The sequence below is a fragment of the Geotrypetes seraphini genome, chromosome 17 (assembly GCF_902459505.1).
Source record: "Geotrypetes seraphini chromosome 17, aGeoSer1.1, whole genome shotgun sequence".
NCBI classification, from domain to species: domain Eukaryota; kingdom Metazoa; phylum Chordata; class Amphibia; order Gymnophiona; family Dermophiidae; genus Geotrypetes; species Geotrypetes seraphini.
Window position 1 is genome coordinate 45369536 of NC_047100.1, and position 17078 is coordinate 45386613.

Genomic DNA, 17078 nt, shown 5'->3' on the forward strand with positions numbered 1-17078 from the left:
ACATTCCCCTTATAAGAACATAAGAGTTGCCAACAGTGGCCAACCCAGGTCACAAGTACTTGGCAAGATCTCAAAGAGTAAAACAGATTTTATGCTGCTTATCCCGTCTAGCTTCAGGAGAAAAGCAATTATGAAAAAAATACTTTGGTTTTCCTGGGTGCTTTTCAGGCCTTCACACTTCTGACAATACAATAAACCAATGTGAAAAATAAGATGGTATTGCTAAATATACCTCTATGTAAGTCAGCACACAATCTTTTCACTCAATGTTCATGCACAATGAATAAAAAAAAGAGAAATAAAAAGAAATACATTTATACACATACTTCTGAAATCTCAGAAACCTAAACTCAGACTTTCACCAAATTGGGTTTTCATGACAAATACAATGAAAAGTTTGCATAAATCTGCATTCATTTGAGCACCAACATCTCTAGAATATTCACTGCAGCTATCCTGAAAACCTGACCAGCTCTGGGTCCCCAGAACAGGTTTAAGAAGCCCATTATAAGGTAACATATGTTCCATTTACAGCAGTGATTCAGATATGTACAGTGTTCCCCCGGTCATTTGTGGTATTATCCGACTGCCTCTTCCTGTACTAAAGTTGGGCTTCATCAATCAGGAGCTCCTGTCAAAGCAGCTCCTGATTGGTGAAGCCCAACTTTAGTATAGGAAGAGGTGGTCGGAGCATATCGCGAGTGATTTCCTTCACTCGCCAGCGCTCCAGCTGTCCTCTCCAGGTGAAAAACCATATTTGCGGTTTTTCAATATTCGAGGGGGATTTCTGGAATAGAATCCCCATGAATATCGGGGTAGTACTGTATTTCCATTGCCTCAAGAGGATCCAGAGAAGAGTGACTTAAGATAGTTAAGGGGTTGGAGGAGCTGCCGTACAGCGAAAGATTAGAGACTGGGCCTCTTCTCCCTCGAACAGAGGAGATTGAGAGGGGACATGATCGAAACATTCAAGGTACTGAAAGGACAGGTTGTTCACCCTCTCCAAGATAGGGAGAACGAGAGGCCACTCTCTAAAATTGAAAGGGGATAGATTCTGTACGAACGTAAGGAAGTTCTTCTTCACTCAGAAAGCGGTGGAGAGCTGGAACGCTCTTCCAGAGTATGTCGTAGGGAAAACACTCTCCAGGGTTTCAAGACTAAGCTGGACAAGTTCCTGCTAAACTGGGACATACACAGGTGAGGCTGGACTCATTTTAGAGCACTGGTCTTTGACCTGGGGGCCGCCACGTAAACAGACTGCCGGGCAGGTTGGACCACAGGTCTGACCCAGCAGCGGCAATTCTTATGCCTCTACTACTATATAAACACTATGAGGAGCTTGGGAACTTAATTGTATAGCTTTCTTAACAGTTGTTATGTACAGCAACATCCAGTGAATGAACTGCAAAGTTTGCTACTGATTATTATGTGCGGTGACAACTAATGGCAGAGAATAGCAATACCTATTGGCATGGGAAAGCAGCACTCATTCTTCCAAACCTAATAACTGGTTTAAGAAAGGTCTGCGGGAAGAATTACGTGGCGTCTCATCAATGGCCTACAAATAATCTTCTTAGAGAATATTTTTTGCTTTTTTCATATTCTCTAAGAAGATTATTTGTAGGCCAGTGATGAGACGCCACGTAATTCTTCCCGCAATAAAACTGTAACTAGCGGTGGAGTAGTGGGTCTGAGGTCATGAGATAATCATAAATTATAAATATATATCCAGGATGTTTTTGATAATAGTATACAAGTCAAATTAGTTCCGGAATTATTTTGGAATTTAAAAACTGGCATCAACATTTTTGAGCTTCAAGAAAGGTTTGGACAGGTTCCTGGAGGAAAAGTCCATAGTCTGCTATTAAGACACACAGGGAGAAGCCACTGCTTGCCCTGGATTGGTAGCACAGAATATTGATAGTATTTGGGTTTCTGCCAGGTACTATAACCTGGATTGGCCACTGTTGGAAACAGGAAACCGAGCTTGGTGGACCACTGATTTGACTCAGGATGGCTGTTCTTAACAATAGGTAGGCTTAGTGAAATCTTTACTAAGGTCAATAAGTAACCATATTTTTTCAAAGACCTTAGAATAACATATTATAACAATTCATAGACCTCAGTGGTGTATAACTGTGTGAAAATCAAGTTTCAATACACACAGTATAGTGTACACCAAGAATCGTCATCGGTCCAAAATTTTTTAGCAAAGTGCAGTCTATATAAATACATTGAATAGCTATAAGTACTCAGTATATACCCCCAAGTCGCATTTTCTTGCATATTAAGATGAGTACTTATATCTATTCAATATATTTATATACACTGCACTTTAAGCACTTTGCTAAAAAAATTTTGGACCGATGACGATTCTTGGTGTACACTATACTGTGTGTATTAAAACCGAGGTCTGTGACCACTGAGGTCTGTGAATTGTTATAATATGTTATTCTAAGGTCTTAACAATGACATCTTCTTCTTCTTTCTAAACTGACAGAATGTTTGGATACAATGCCATTCAAACCGCCCCTCCACTCTGGCTCAGAAATACATAGAAAAGCCACACAGAAAGTTGGAAAGAATTCTACAGTCATGATCTGCATGCTTTCGCCACTCGTTACACTAGTAGTACTTAGAAAAGGACAAGAAATCCTAGGCATCAGGTTATCATGACACTCAAAAATTGAACCTCACATTCCAATATTGTATCCCCCCTGTATTGGACATCATGGAAAAAAAACACAAGAACTGCTCTACTTCTACACACATGGTTCTCACTGGACTTAAGCCATGAAGGAAAGATTAGGTTCTTACTCTATTCCTGAAGAAGTGGATAGTCAGTCTCATCTCGCGAGATCTTTTGTACGAAGCTTCATTTACATTTTTTGATCCTCCCCTCTTACCTCAGGACTGCCCTCTGACTTCCAGTTAGTACAAAAGCAGACTGGACATAGAAAAAAGGAGGAGTATGGGGTACTCCCTAGGAAACAAGTCTAATCTGCTCATATTTTGAAACTGCATAACCACCATGAACAATCAAAACAGATTTTGTAACTTTCCCCCTCCTCCCCACTCCTTCCCGTTTGTCCAATTTTGTCTGTCTTTTATTTAACTTTCGTAAATTAAATGTATTACCACATTCTGATGGTTTTTAAATTGTACATCGCTTAGATATTGTTATAAGCGATTCATCAAATGAATATTAAACTTGAAACTTGATTATAAACCATAAAATCAGAACAAGGAGCACAGCCTGCACTAACAGTGTGAGGCACATTAGCAAAAGACCCCTCAGGGCAAAGCGCTAGATACTGGCGGATGTTAATCTTGGGAAGGCTGGTCAAAGAATCAGAAGTCCAACTTACCAGTACTTATTCAGGCATACAATCAGTGAATCAGCAACTCCCAGGGTAGGTTTCAGGGATAGAGTGTGGAAGGTCTTCGAATGGACTGAGAATTAGAACCCCCAAAAGGGGTGGGGGCTGCTGATGCCACCTCTCCTCCTCACGCACTGCGCGGCATGTGGAACACAAGTCTGAGGTATCTTGCTCCAAGTAGTCCATCTGACCAGTTATCCAAGCTGGTCACCACGTGAGTAATTTTGATAATAAAACAGCCCGGGAAATTTAAATCGATTAATAAAACACAGCGATTTTAGGATTTCTGGGATGGAGGGATACTTAGGGCTAACTCCAAACCCTCTTAAAACCCAAATCTGGAGACACTCAAAATCAATCTCACAGGCTGTCTGCCTGTTACTCACTGTGCAATGCTATGTGCTGGGAGCTGCAAGATGGAAGCTGAAACAAGCTGCCTTAGGAAGCCTTGGAACCCAGACTGCCAGTCTTCTGACTGCCTCTCAGGCTCAATGCCTCGGCCAGAGACCTCCACCTCACTTGGAAATGCTGCACACACAAATAGGTGGAAGAACACAGTCGGCCCTGATCCTGGACACAACACCACAGAGCCACGCAGCCTGTGCTCCAACCCACTAGCAGACAAACCTGGGTTGAGGAACACTCCCAAGGGAATGGTCCCTGAGCCCCGATCTATAATTGCAGGCTGTCCAGGTGGATAACTGCAAAGCAGCTAACCCCCTGGAAAAAGACTTTGCCAGTAAAGTCTGCAATCTCCCGCAGCCAGAGATGTCCCCGCAGGAAACCTCTACAGCACGAAAACACAAATCTACAAAAATACTGAAGTTACAAAAAAAAGAAAAAGAAACACAAGCAGCAAAGACGAGCTCCTACTGTCTCATTGCTTGTAGAAAGACAACTGGAAGTCAAACGGCAATCTTGAAGTAAGAGGAAAGGATCAAAAACATGTAAATTAAGCTTCCTACAAGAGATCTCGCGAGATGGGATTAACTACCCCACTTGTTCAAGAATAGAGTGGGATTCTACAAGAAGTGTAGGATAAAACTCTGATGCAGGTCTTATGAGACTTAAGGGTACAAGACCTAGCATCTGAGTTTGTGCATCTTATAGCTTAAACCTAATGATAGCCATGTGTTCAGAAGCAGAGTAGCATTCATTTTCTTCAGTGGTAGCAATAAGAAGCAGCAGTGGGAGGGAAAAGTGAGATAAACCTGCTCCCTGGCTGAAGAGATGTAAAAGGGATGAGGAGTGATTGGCTTGTAATGGGGTATATAAGGGTTTGGACTGCTGGGGGAAAGAGACAGTAGGTGAGGGAAGGTGCAGATGAAATGAGAGATATTGACTGGGACACAGAACATGGTAACACATAAAAGGTAGTCACCTAAGGCAAAGTTGCTAAAATCTTGTTGAGGTGGTGGAAGAGGCCACTACCTTCTACTACAGTATAATCTCGTTATAAAGGACTTCAAGGGACCTGGTAAAACAATCTGTTATATCCAGAGTTGCATTTTTTAAAAACTTTATTTACATCAACTTGAAACATCAATGAACAACAGTCACTGCACAAGCATATCAGCAACATCAATAACAAAACTAAGCAAAACATTGGTATGGCATGAAATGATTACAAAACCAGAACACTAAAAGATGTTCTAAAGTATTATGTCGCACTGTACTGGGAAGAAAAATAATCTGTCATTTTCTTCTGGGCTGCATTTCTTTCATATGTTTTAGTGATGTACACATTTTGATACTGTATCACCAGCACGCCACGCGCCTTGTAGGCAGAGCCTGCATGTTCATTACAGCCAAACAAAACTACAGCTAAAAGCGGCACTGGGGACCAAATTGTTTGTCCGCTATATGCGAAATTCTGTTATATGCGGTGCTTTTCTGCATGTTTGTAAAGGCGCACAGCTGGGACTAGCGAACCTTGTCCGCTATAGATGATATTCCGTTATAAGCGAGTCCGTTATAACGAGATTATACTGTGGTATTGTGCGATGGTATGTTAGGGGCCTGATTTATTAAGCTTTATTTTCCTACAGGCAAAGAATGGGAAAACCATCTTAATAAATCAGCCCTTAAAGAAACTATGGTACACTATTGGAGGCGGGGGTGGGGGGAATGTACAGCAAAGGCATTATAACAGATCTCAAAAACACGTGCCTAAAGTCAAATAAAATTTCAAGGCCATGCATAAGATAACCCTAAATTTTTCTCTCATACATTTATAGAGCACCTCTCTAAGAGAGTTATGACAAAAAGTACTGCATAATTAACAGTAATAGTAAAAAAATATGTGAGGGAGATTACCAAAACACTTAGAGTAATGAATGAAGAGATCAAAGAAACTTAAATGCAAAAAGATAAGATCTCTAAATAAACAATCTAAAGCAAAACTTTACTTCAGATAACAACAAATTAACAAACTTGTTGTTTAAGAGTAAAACACACTCAGAAGTGTGTAATCTAACCAAGGACCGGAGTCTCTATAGCTAGAGCCACTTGATTTGAAATAAGTTTTAAAAAAAGTGCATACACAGTGGGATGGTGGGTCCAGATAGGGACTCCGGTCCTTGGTTAGATTACACACTTCAGAGTGTATGTTACTCTTACACAGGGTTGCACAACTTCAGCCCTCGCCAGGCCAGGTTTTCAGGCTTTCCCAAATGAATATGCATGAGATCAATATGTATACAATGGAAGCAGTGCAGGCAAATAGATTGCATGTAGATTCACTGGGGAAATCCTGAAAACCCAACTGGATTTGGCCCTTGAGGACTGGAGTTGTGGGCACCTCTGCTCTTACACGACGAGTTTGTTAATTTATCTGAAGTAAAGTTTTGCTTTAGATTGTTTATTTAGAGATATTTTTTGCATGTATGTAACAGTAATAAACAGGACATTTTGTATAATTAGAGTCCTTTTTAGATTACTATTCAATAGTCCATGCTCTACACCAGGGGTCTCCAAAGTCCCCCATCGAAGGCCAAATCCAGTCGGGTTTTCCCCAATGAATATGCATGAGATCTATGTGCATGTAACATAGAAATAGACGGCAGCTAAGGGCCACGGCCCATCTAGTCTGCCCACCCCAATGACCCTCCCCTACCTTTCTCTGTGAATAGATCCCACGTGTCTATCCCATTTGGCCTTAAAATCAGGCACGCTGCTGGCCTCAATAACCTGAAGTGGAAGACTATTCCAGCGATCAACCACCCTTTCAGTGAAAAAGAATTTCCTGGTGTCCCCGTGCAGTTTCCCACCCCTGATTTTCCACGGATGCCCCCTTGTTGCCGCTGGACCCTTGCATATTCATTGGGGAAATCCCGAAAACCCGACTGGATTTGGCCCTCGAGGAGGGACTTTGGAGACCCCTGTCTTAATGAAACTTCTGTGAAGGCATTGGACCTGGCGTTTGTAAGGGCGCTTCAACCTAACTCCTCCATCCTTACATTTGAGGGGCTCTGCCTCAGTCCTTCCTGATGATTTCATCTGGGTAAGTAGAATTCAATCTTTATTCATTTTACAACTTACAACAAGTGTAGCACAAAGTAACATTTGAACTTGAAAACATCACTTGATTTTCTATCAAAATGCACATAAAGTAATCAAATTTACTCCCCCCCCCCCATACTCTATCCAATCACAATATATCAGTGGTCTCAAACTCAAACCCTTTGCAGGGCCACATTTGGTTTTGTAGGTACTTTGAGGGCCTCAGAAAAAATAGTTAATGTCTTATTAAAGAAATGACAATTTTGCATGAGGTTAAACTCTTTATAGTTTATAAATCTTTCTTTTTGGCTAAGTCTTAATAATAATATTGTCATTTATAGCTAAAGAGACATATGATCAAGAAACTGTTTTATTTTACTTTTGTGATTATGATAAACTTACCGAGGGCCTCAAAATAGTACCTGGCGGGCCGCGTGTTTGAGACCACTGCAATATATCATATAAAAATGTCTTCTCTATTAATCTAACCATTACTAAAAAATCAGAATTCCCCCCCCACCCCCACTCTTTGAAATATCACATAACACATAAACCAAGGTCCTTCATTCTAAAGAAACTAAATCGATTTCCGGCTCAGTTCAGTTGTGGTTCCTTTTTAAAACCTTTTGATCAATATGGAAAAAAAAAAAAAGTTTCAGAAGCTCAACCTACAATTTGACTCCTCTTTCCCTCCCCCAGCTACTGAGATTCACCTGCAGCCCAGCAGACTACCTGGCCCATCCGTCAAACACTGTAGTGCTGGCGACATCTGCTGGCAGACGGCGGTATCGCCGCCCCCTCCCAGCACCTAAGGACTCCTGCGGTCGAGAGGCCACTTAGTTCCCAGGAACAACAGTTTGCGGCCAATGTCCCATCTCGGGTGGCAGGCGCGCGGGTTAGGGCAGCAGCGGCCGGCCGAAGAGAAACCCCAGCGCGGCCCGGAGCAGAAGACGGTGGCGGGTCTCGGGGGCCGCCCTCCGCCTGTCAGAAGAGCGTCTGTTACCCGGCTCCAACGCTTCCCGCTTGCCCCACGCGGCCTGCGGGCGGGAGGCCCCGCCGCCCCCCGAGGCCTCGCTACGGCGCCCCCCCTCGGCCGCCCCCCTTTCGTCGGCCCTTCCTTCCGCGGCGGCTACCTACCCGTCTCCCGCCGCCGGCCGGCTCCGTTCTCGCGCGCTCGCCGCCTCTCCGCTCCCGAGTTCCTCGCTCTCACACACTTCTATTGCTATGGCGGGCACACACTTTACGCGTCACGCGCGGCGAACCGGCGTCAGCGCGGCCGAGGAAAGCGCGCCGGCCAAGAGGCTGCCGGGAAATGGAGTTCGATGGAGCCAGCGCAGGCTGCAACGTCAGGATGGGGGGCGATTGCCGTCGCGTCGTTTTAGCAACGCTGGTGGATTTCAAAACTTATAGGAGCAAATTGAAAAGCATGGGTCTGGCCAATGAGGTCCTAAGAAGTCAGGATCTGCTTTTTTTGCGTTGTAATAGTACAACGTGAATGAGGGTTAATGGAAAATCGTATCCGCAGTGTTCCCTCTAAGCGGGCGGGTGTTGTGAGCAAACTTTTTTCACTGTGAGCTAAAAATATCGGGCGCCAGCAAGTTATGAGCCAAATAAATATGTTGCTTTCTACCACAGAACTTACTTACGTTTGTATGGAATCTATCCCCTTTCAACTTTAGAGAGTGCCCTCTCGTTCTCCCTGCCTTAGCTACTAAGTCTATTCCCTTCAGTACCTTGAATGTTTCTATCATGTCCCCTCTCAATCTCCTCTGCTCAAGGGAGAAGAGGCCCAGTTTCTCTAATCTTTCGCTGTACGGCAACTCCTCCAGCCCCTTAACCATTTTAGTTGCTCTTCTCTGGATCCTTTCGAGTAGTACCGTGTCCTTCTTAAAGTACCAGTGCTGGACGCAGTACTCCAGGTGAGGGCGTACCATGGCCCGGTACAGCAGCATGATAACCTTCTCTGTCTCTTCAGTCCAGCATCTGCCCCTTCCATTCACTGTCTGTCTTTCCCTGCCATCTCTCCTCCTGCCCCCCCCCCACCCCCCAATTTGGTCTAGCATCCATCATCTTCCTTCTGTTCCCCTCATGGTCTGGCATCTCTATCCATCCCTCCCCCCTGTGGTTTTTAGCATATCTCTCTTCTCATTTCCTCCACTCAGATCTGATCATTCTCTGCTCTCTCTTCCCTTTTCTTCTCTGGTCTTCCTTCTCTATTTTCTGCCTCCATCTAAATTAAATTCTTTCTTACTATTTAGTCCCGTTTCCCTCTTTTCACTGTGTCTACACACAGCTTGTCACCCCTTTCCCTCACCCCTCCATTATCTTACTATTTTCTTCCCCCTTTATTTATCTCCTCCTTCCATCCAGTATGTGTTCTTTCCCCACTTCCATTCAGCATCTGCTCTCCCTTCTCAACTGACATCCATCTGCCTTCTGCTCTCTCTCCCTTCTTCTCACTTCCATCATCTGTCCCCTTCTCTCTCTCTCTCTCATCTCCTCCATTCCATCATCTGCCCCTTCTCTCTCTCTCTCTCTCTCCCCCCCCCCAACTTCCATCATCTGCCCCCCTTCCCCTCACCTTTGTGGGTCACTTTCTTTCCCCTGAGGGTGGCTCATGTCACAGGGGAAGCTTTGGCCGAGCAGAACCGCTTGATTGACAGTGGAACTTACTTGATTGATGTCGATGCTGGGGCCCGTTGCCGTTTGAAGGAAAAAAAAAAAAGGTGGAAAAAAGGAACCTGTAAAGGCGAGAGGAAGGGAAACCTCCAGGACAGCTGCTTTTTGCCCTCCTTCAGCGGCCCAAGAGTTCAGACCAGCAGCGGCAGCTGTGTATGCTTTTAACTTCGGCACAGAGCTGCCCCTAATCAATAGTTTAGCGCGGTTTCATGAGGCAGCCTCGGGGCCTTTGATAGCCGGCCCGCTTCGATGATGCGATGTGGGCCGGCCTAGCAAAGGCCCCGAGGCTGCCTTATGAAACCGCGCTAAACTATTGATTAGGGGCAGCTCTGTGCCGAAGTTAAAAGCATACACAGCTGCCGCTGCTGGTCTGGAGGTGCGGAGACAAGGCAGGAGGCAAACGCGGTGGAAGGCAGGAGTCCCGGCGAAGGCAGGAGTCCCGGCACAGCGACTGCAACAGGAAGTTGCAAGTCAGCTGACGCCGGCCTTTCGTTGCGGCGGGGACCGAATCCTTCGCGGACCGGCAAGATTTTGTTTGCGGACCGGCGGTTGAAGAACTGTGCTCTACACTGTGTGCGCTGTGACGAGAAACTTGTGCGCTGCGAGGTAATATTTTGTGCGTCAGCGCACCCCAGCGCAGCTTAGCGGGAACACTGACCTGGCTCATGACTTTTAGTGCAGCAGACTGTGATCAATTCCCAGTCAGGTAGAGCTGCGCTAAAAATGGTTAAAACGGTTGTAGCGTTGCCAGATGCTTCTTTTTTTTTTTTTATAATCCCACCCAATTACCTTGAAAAAGCAGCCCTCAAAACAGACTAATATAGGAAAAGGGGGGGGGGGGAGGGGGCTGGCAAGGTCTCAACCCAACTAAGCTGTTGGGACAATCTCCATCAAGAAATATACACTTTTTTCGTTCAGCACTTTTCCAACACTACTACTACTATTAGTTATTTCTATAGCACTACCCAATGCTGCAGTCACTAAACTAAACTAAACCTTAAGTTTGTATACTGCATCATCTCCATAAAGATAGCGCTCAACACAGTTTACAGGTAATTTAATAAATAAGGGAAGGACATAATAAGAAATTAGAGGTTATGAAGAGGATAGCTAGCTTTACATTTTCAATAGCTAGCTTTACGTTTTGGAGAAAAGCCAGGTTTTCAGATGCTTTCGGAATAATTGGAATGAGCTTAGGTTCTGCAGCGGGGCAGGGAGGTTGTTCCAAAGCTCAGTGAATTTGAAGAAAAAGGATTTCCCTAATTTACCTGCATACATGACGCCTTTTAACGAGGGGAAAGATAGTTTGAGTATGTGGGCGGATCAGGTAGTGTCAGGTCCCTGAAGAATTCCGGGATAGTCACAAAGAAGAAAAGAGTCCCTGGTCAAAAGGGCTAACATGATGTCATGGATACAGTTAAGAACAGTTAATCAGCAGGCTGGGTTGGAGGGCCAAGGAGTAGGGTTAAGGATTGAAAACTATATCAAAAAGGTGGGTTTTCAGTTTGCTTTTAAACAAGGGAAAGGGGCTTGACGGACAAACTCGGGTAATTTATTCCAGGCATAGGGGGCAGCTAGATGAAAGGAAAGAAGTCTAGAATTGGCAGTAGAGGAGAAGGGTAACGCTAAGAGTGACCTATCTGTGGAACGGAGTTCTCTGGCAAGTGTTTAAGGAGAGAGAAGCGAGGAGAGATATTGAGGGACAGCAGAATGAACACACTTGTAGGTCACCAATAAGATCTTGAACTGTATGCAATGGCAGATAAGAGAGCCAGTGAAGTGACATGAGTGTAGTGAGGTTGGTAGAAGATGAATCATGCATCAGAATGAAAAAAGTGGAAACTCACTGGACTATGTAAAACCCACAATGGAGACTGCCCTTTGCTGAATGGGCTGAGAACTTTCAGCACCCCCCTATTTTTTCATATTCCCAAAAGTACATAACATAAAAATTGCATACTCAGCTATAACACAAGGTAACAAAAAAAAATTTTCTAAATCATCTGACAACACTGCACATTTTTCTAAATCAGTTTTTCACACTGATTTCAAATCTGTTATTAGTTTGGTTTTTTTCAGTCACATAAATTTTTAAAGTTATGACTAAAGTTAGTTTATAGTGTTTTAGCATATAGGGTTTTAAGAATTGCAGTATCAACTAAAGAAATGTTGCAGTCCAAAGTCCAAAGTCAAATAAGCACACAGCATTGCATAATTATACTGGACTCTCACTTAGCAACCAATATTTCTTCAAAAATGCTTAGAGTATGATTTCTTTTTGTGAGTTGTGTCTGGATTGCCATGGCACAACATCCAGCAGTAGTCGGCCATCATACTCTCATTCCAGAAACCTTGGTAGCGACGCTCCATTAACTGAATGTCCTGGTGAAAACATTCTCCTTGCTCGTCACTCATCCTACCAAGATTTTCCAGGAAAACGTCACGATGCAAGTACAAAAAGTGTATTTTTAATTGCATGCAACAGCCAAGTTTCTGATATGAGTCTAGAAGATTCTGAACTCCTTCCTTGTATGAAGGACACTTATGGTTGCCCAGAACGTTTTCTACTAACCACTTGAATGCCTCCCAAGCTTCAAGTTCAGATACTGAGAGTGATTGCTTAAAATCTTCATCCTGCATAACGGACTTGGATCTGTGAGTCTATACATATCCCTTCCTTCAGTTTTGCAGTGCTGATTTTTGGAAATTTCTTAACAAGATATTGAAAACCTGGCACGTTTGCTTTGCCTATGGCCTTTACCAGATTCTTCATCAATCCCAGCTTTCTATGAAGAGGTGGAAGAAATATTTTATGAGAATCTACCAATGGCATAAATTTCACACTGCTTGTCCCTGGGTTATAGGTATCCCTCAGCTGCCAGACATGCTTGACATAATGTAATGTAATGTAATGTAATTTATTTCTTATATACCGCTAAACTCCGTTAGGATTCTAAGCGGTTTACAGAAAAATAGACAATAGGGTGCGTTAAAATTATAAGTAAAATAGGTACTTAGAAATTCCCTTACTGTCCCGAAGGCTCACAATCTAACTAAAGTACCTGGAAAAATGACAATTAGTAGAGTAATGAAGAAAGAAAAGAGAGAATAGATGAGAAAAATAAGAAAATAAACATTCTAATAAGACTACAATGATCTAAAGGACTTTGAAAGGTTGAAAAAAGAGGGGAGATAAGAATAGATGCAGAGGGAGAACCGTTGAAGCAATAGAATTCTGGGGAAATTTAAGTGAAATTTGAATGATAAAATAAAACAAAATAAGTGGTATAACAATAAGTGAGATTAAAAAATATATCATAAACTAAAAAGAATTGAAAATAAAATCAAAACAGTCAAAACTGAAGTCCAGCTTGAATGGGCCCCCGAGCCAACCGTTGATCCGATGGCCGGACTGCAGCCCTCCTCCGTCGGCTCTCCCCTGCTGAATGGGGGAGGAGCGAAGACAGTGTCGGGTGCCCCGCTGGAACGGGCCCCCAAGCCGACCGTTGGTCTGATGGCCGGACTGCAGGCCTCCTCCGTCGGCTCTCCCCTGCTGGAATGGAGGAGGAGCGAAGACAATGTCGGGTGCCCCGCTGGAACGGGCCCCCGTGCCGACCGTTGGTCCGATGGCCGGACTGCAGCCCTCCTCCGTCGGCTCTCCCCTGCTGGAATGGGGGAGGAGCGAAGACAGTGTCGGGTGCCCCGCTGGAACGGGCCCCTGAGCCGACCGTTGGACTGATGGCCGGACTGCAGCCCTCCTCCGTCGGCTCTCCCCTGCTGGAATGGAGGAGGAGCGAAGACAATGTCGGGTGCCCCGCTGGAACGGGCCCCCGAGCCGTCCGTTGGTTCAGCTGTAGATCTGCTATATCACAAGCACCCTTGCACAGATGTTCCACTGGTGTGTTTTATAACTCATTGCTTTTAGTAAATTCTTCATATTCCCATAAGACTCCTTTAGATGAGCAGAATGGGCAATTGGTATACTTGGTTTGGATTTCTGTTGTGCAGTAACACTGCCTTCAAGCTTCTCTGTGGACAATGCACTTGTGACAAACTGTTGAAGAGCCCGTTGATGTCATGACAAAAGCACAATGAGCCATTTACAGTGAAGAATGTTAAGTTATGATTCCTTTTTCTGTAGTGAGTTATATTAGCATCTTTTGCAAGCAAGTGCTTTTGCTTAGGCCTTGAAGCAAGAAATTCTGCTTTTTATTTTGAAAGATTTAGATCACCAATAAGATCATTGAGTTCAGCTTGTGTAAAGGTCTCTGGTTCTGAATCTTCATTATTCACATAATCAAGATCAGATAATTCTGAATTATGACCAGCTGCTGCATTATCATCACATTCCTCATCATGTTCCCAGAAGCAAGTCCATTTTGTGGAGGTACAGGGACAGGCAGTAAGTCATCATGAGGAATAGCTGACTTACTGCCTGTCCCTGCCTAATAGCTGAATCCAGAGTAGGATATATAATTTTGTGCTTAGTTTTAGCTGAGAATCCACTTGTGTTCACAATGCAAAAGTAGCAGTCTTTATTTTTTAAATACATTTTTATTAGAAGCATAGCAAAGTACATTCCAATAAAAAGGGATAAACAGCAATTCCATAACAAAACAGTGCTCTGCAAATATACAGCCAAAGGGTCTCCATTTTGCAAAACATATGCCATCACTCTTCAGCATATGACTAAAAGATTCATAACAACCCCATCCCTCTCCCCCACACACACACAGCTAAAACTAAGAGAGAGTAGCCATAGTAAATCTCAAACAGGTAAGAAAAGATATGAAAATTCCCAAAAGAACATCCTCAGACTTCATCAAACGCTACGGTGTTGGCCCATGAAATGGATTTAGCCCACATTTTTTGAAAAGACACCATACGATTTCTGCGCAAGGCAGTTAACTTGGCCATATTATAAACATAGTTCACTTTTTGTTGCACCACCACCAGGGTAGGAAGATCCGCCTTCTTCCAAGCTACAGCTAACAACAGGTGTGCTGCTGTCATCACCAAGGCGATTTCGCAAGCGCAAGTCCGTGGCCGCAACATTTAACAAACAACTTTCAATAGACTTCTGCACTGGGAAATCCAAGACCTTTGAAATTAAGCCCACAACCCGAGTCCAGTAGCTTTGAGCCTTAGGACAAAGCCACCAAATATGTATAAAGGAGCCCTGCGCCCCACAGGCTCTCCAACAAAGGTCTCTATCCCTGCCAAACATTGCTTTCAAGCGTACATGAGTATAATATCATTGATATAGCATCTTGTATCCATTTTCCACCATATTGCTAGAAAGATACACAAAGCAAAAAAAAATGACGGTCCCAGACTTTACAGTCATAGGTTTTGCCAAGAACACTCTCCCAAGCTGTTTGGTATTTAGGTGGAATTGGGACAGATTGTAATACAGCATTATAAAAACGGGTAATTGTCCTCCTTCCTGCCACCTGCAGAAAGGTCTGCTCCAGCAAGGTGGGGGACTGACTCAATTCCAGCATCACTCTCTTATGAAAATAAGCTCTTAATTGCCTATAATGAAAGAGATCCTTGGCAACCAGACTATATTCCAATTCCAAATGAGAGAATGAAACCAAGTCACCCTCCAGCATCAACTGACCCAAAGTTTGTAACCCCTGTCTCGCCCAAAGGCAAAATACCTTATCAAGGACAAAATTGGGAGCATAAGCTATAGCTGTTCCATTAAAATATACCCGGAAACCCATCAAACAAGTGCAGAGGTTAACCCACAGGAGCAGAACATGACGTAAGATAGGATTAGCAGTGGACACCAGGTCACGTATAGTCTCAGCAGGCAACCAAGGGATAACCCAGAGCGGTGCTCTATGCAATATGGCTTGTTCCATACTTACCCACCCTTTTTGAGTTTCCCATTTCCCAAAAGTAGCAATCTTAATATGGTCTAGTGGTTCCCTCCATATAATTGGGATTGCAAATGACATCACTGCCTTTCGTCGATTGAGCCAGTCACAAAATCCGTTGGAACAACTGGTACAGATGATATCTGGAACCCAAGACTTATCCTGGTCACCTGGTGGATAGCCAAAGTTCAGTACTTCTCTGCCCATCAACATAAAGGTGCACCTAGGAATGCCTCCTCAATGTGGATAAAGAGTGATCATGTAGTCACATTGCAAAAAGGTAAAATGCTTTTGACTTGCATAAAGCACTGACAATTGTCTCAGTATACACTAAGATTCTTTTTGGAGATATGTGTTCTTTGCCCAATTCTAGGGTGACTTTTTATTTCTTAATCCATCCTTGTGAAGTTATAGAGCAAAATGCAGATACATTGGTCATGTACTTGGTAACCTTTATGTAGCAATGATTTGATTTTTTTTTTTTTTACATATCAGTTTGAAGTTTGATTAGCCAATGAATGCTGAGCAATTTTGGTATTAAATTAACTGAGACCACCACATATACATGTGGAGGTCTTTATAACTTCTTGAGGGACTATGATCTCATAAAGAAATCTGTATGACGATGTTCTAAATATATTTTCAGACTTCAGTATCGGAACAGCATAAGCTGGGAGGACAATCAATGCTCCAATTTATCACCTTATAGTTGGAGAACTTTGGCATAAAGGAAATTTTCCAAGTCAGAGGAGAAAACACAGTATTAATGGACATCCCACACTGTCTTCTGATAAACAGTTCAGTGATCAAATCTCTTCCTTCAACTCAAGTCTACACTGAAATTGATCGAAATGGTAAAGATTTCTATAGCCTTCCTTCGTCATGGTGTTGCAGCCTTAGAATTGTTATAAACAATGGCATTACTCTTACCTTGTTCTTGGTGGACATTTACCATTGTTTTGTGTGCGCTGTCATTATAAAGAGTGGAAATCTCCTTCAGGCCTCTTGTTGGATGTTTCATACAATGCTTCAGTCTCAGGCCCTGGGTTACCATGGAGGAGAACCACTGTGAGGTCATAGGTGAACGTGCATAACTGGGACCTTTTAAGTGATGAAGCTATGAAGTTATAAAAAAACATAAACCTCCATCGCTCCTATATAGATCAATGTGGTGTAAGGAACTGGATTTCATGGAGGGAGAGAGGAAGGGATTGTATGTCTGTATTACACTTCAGGTTCAGCTAAGGTGCTCAATAACCTTGAACAGCAGACAATTTGATACAGCTTGCACCTTTCAAACAGGACAGGCTTCATAGCTGGCCTGGTTTGGGAATATAGAAGAGGTAAAGAACTGGTCTTTGTACTGCTGCTAGGAACAAAAAGATCCTTTTTAAAGCATTACAAACTGGCCTATTTTTCCCACTCCAAGCCCTGACACTGCATAACTGGACATACTCAAACAGGCACTGCTCTTACAAAATAAAAACACACACAGAAATATTTGAAGTAACAATATCCCAATAGAGGCTGTTTTGGGATGGGTTGTGGTTTTTGTGGGTTTTTTTTTTGTAATATATGATCATTTATCCAATTGGATACACACATATAAGAAATTCAATTAGTCACACAATTA

At 43.3% G+C, this 17078-nt stretch overlaps 1 protein-coding gene across 1 annotated transcript in view; it reads right to left on the reverse strand.

Annotated features, from left to right (window-relative positions):
- The window catches only part of DCAF1 (DDB1 and CUL4 associated factor 1), a 237396-nt gene extending 229198 nt beyond the window's left edge, over positions 1–8198 (reverse strand). The window contains exon 1 of the mRNA XM_033926631.1: positions 8019–8198. The gene's annotated coding sequence lies outside the window, so the exon portion shown is untranslated. The remainder of the gene's footprint in view (positions 1–8018) is intronic.
- Between the last annotated feature and the right edge of the window lie 8880 nt (positions 8199–17078).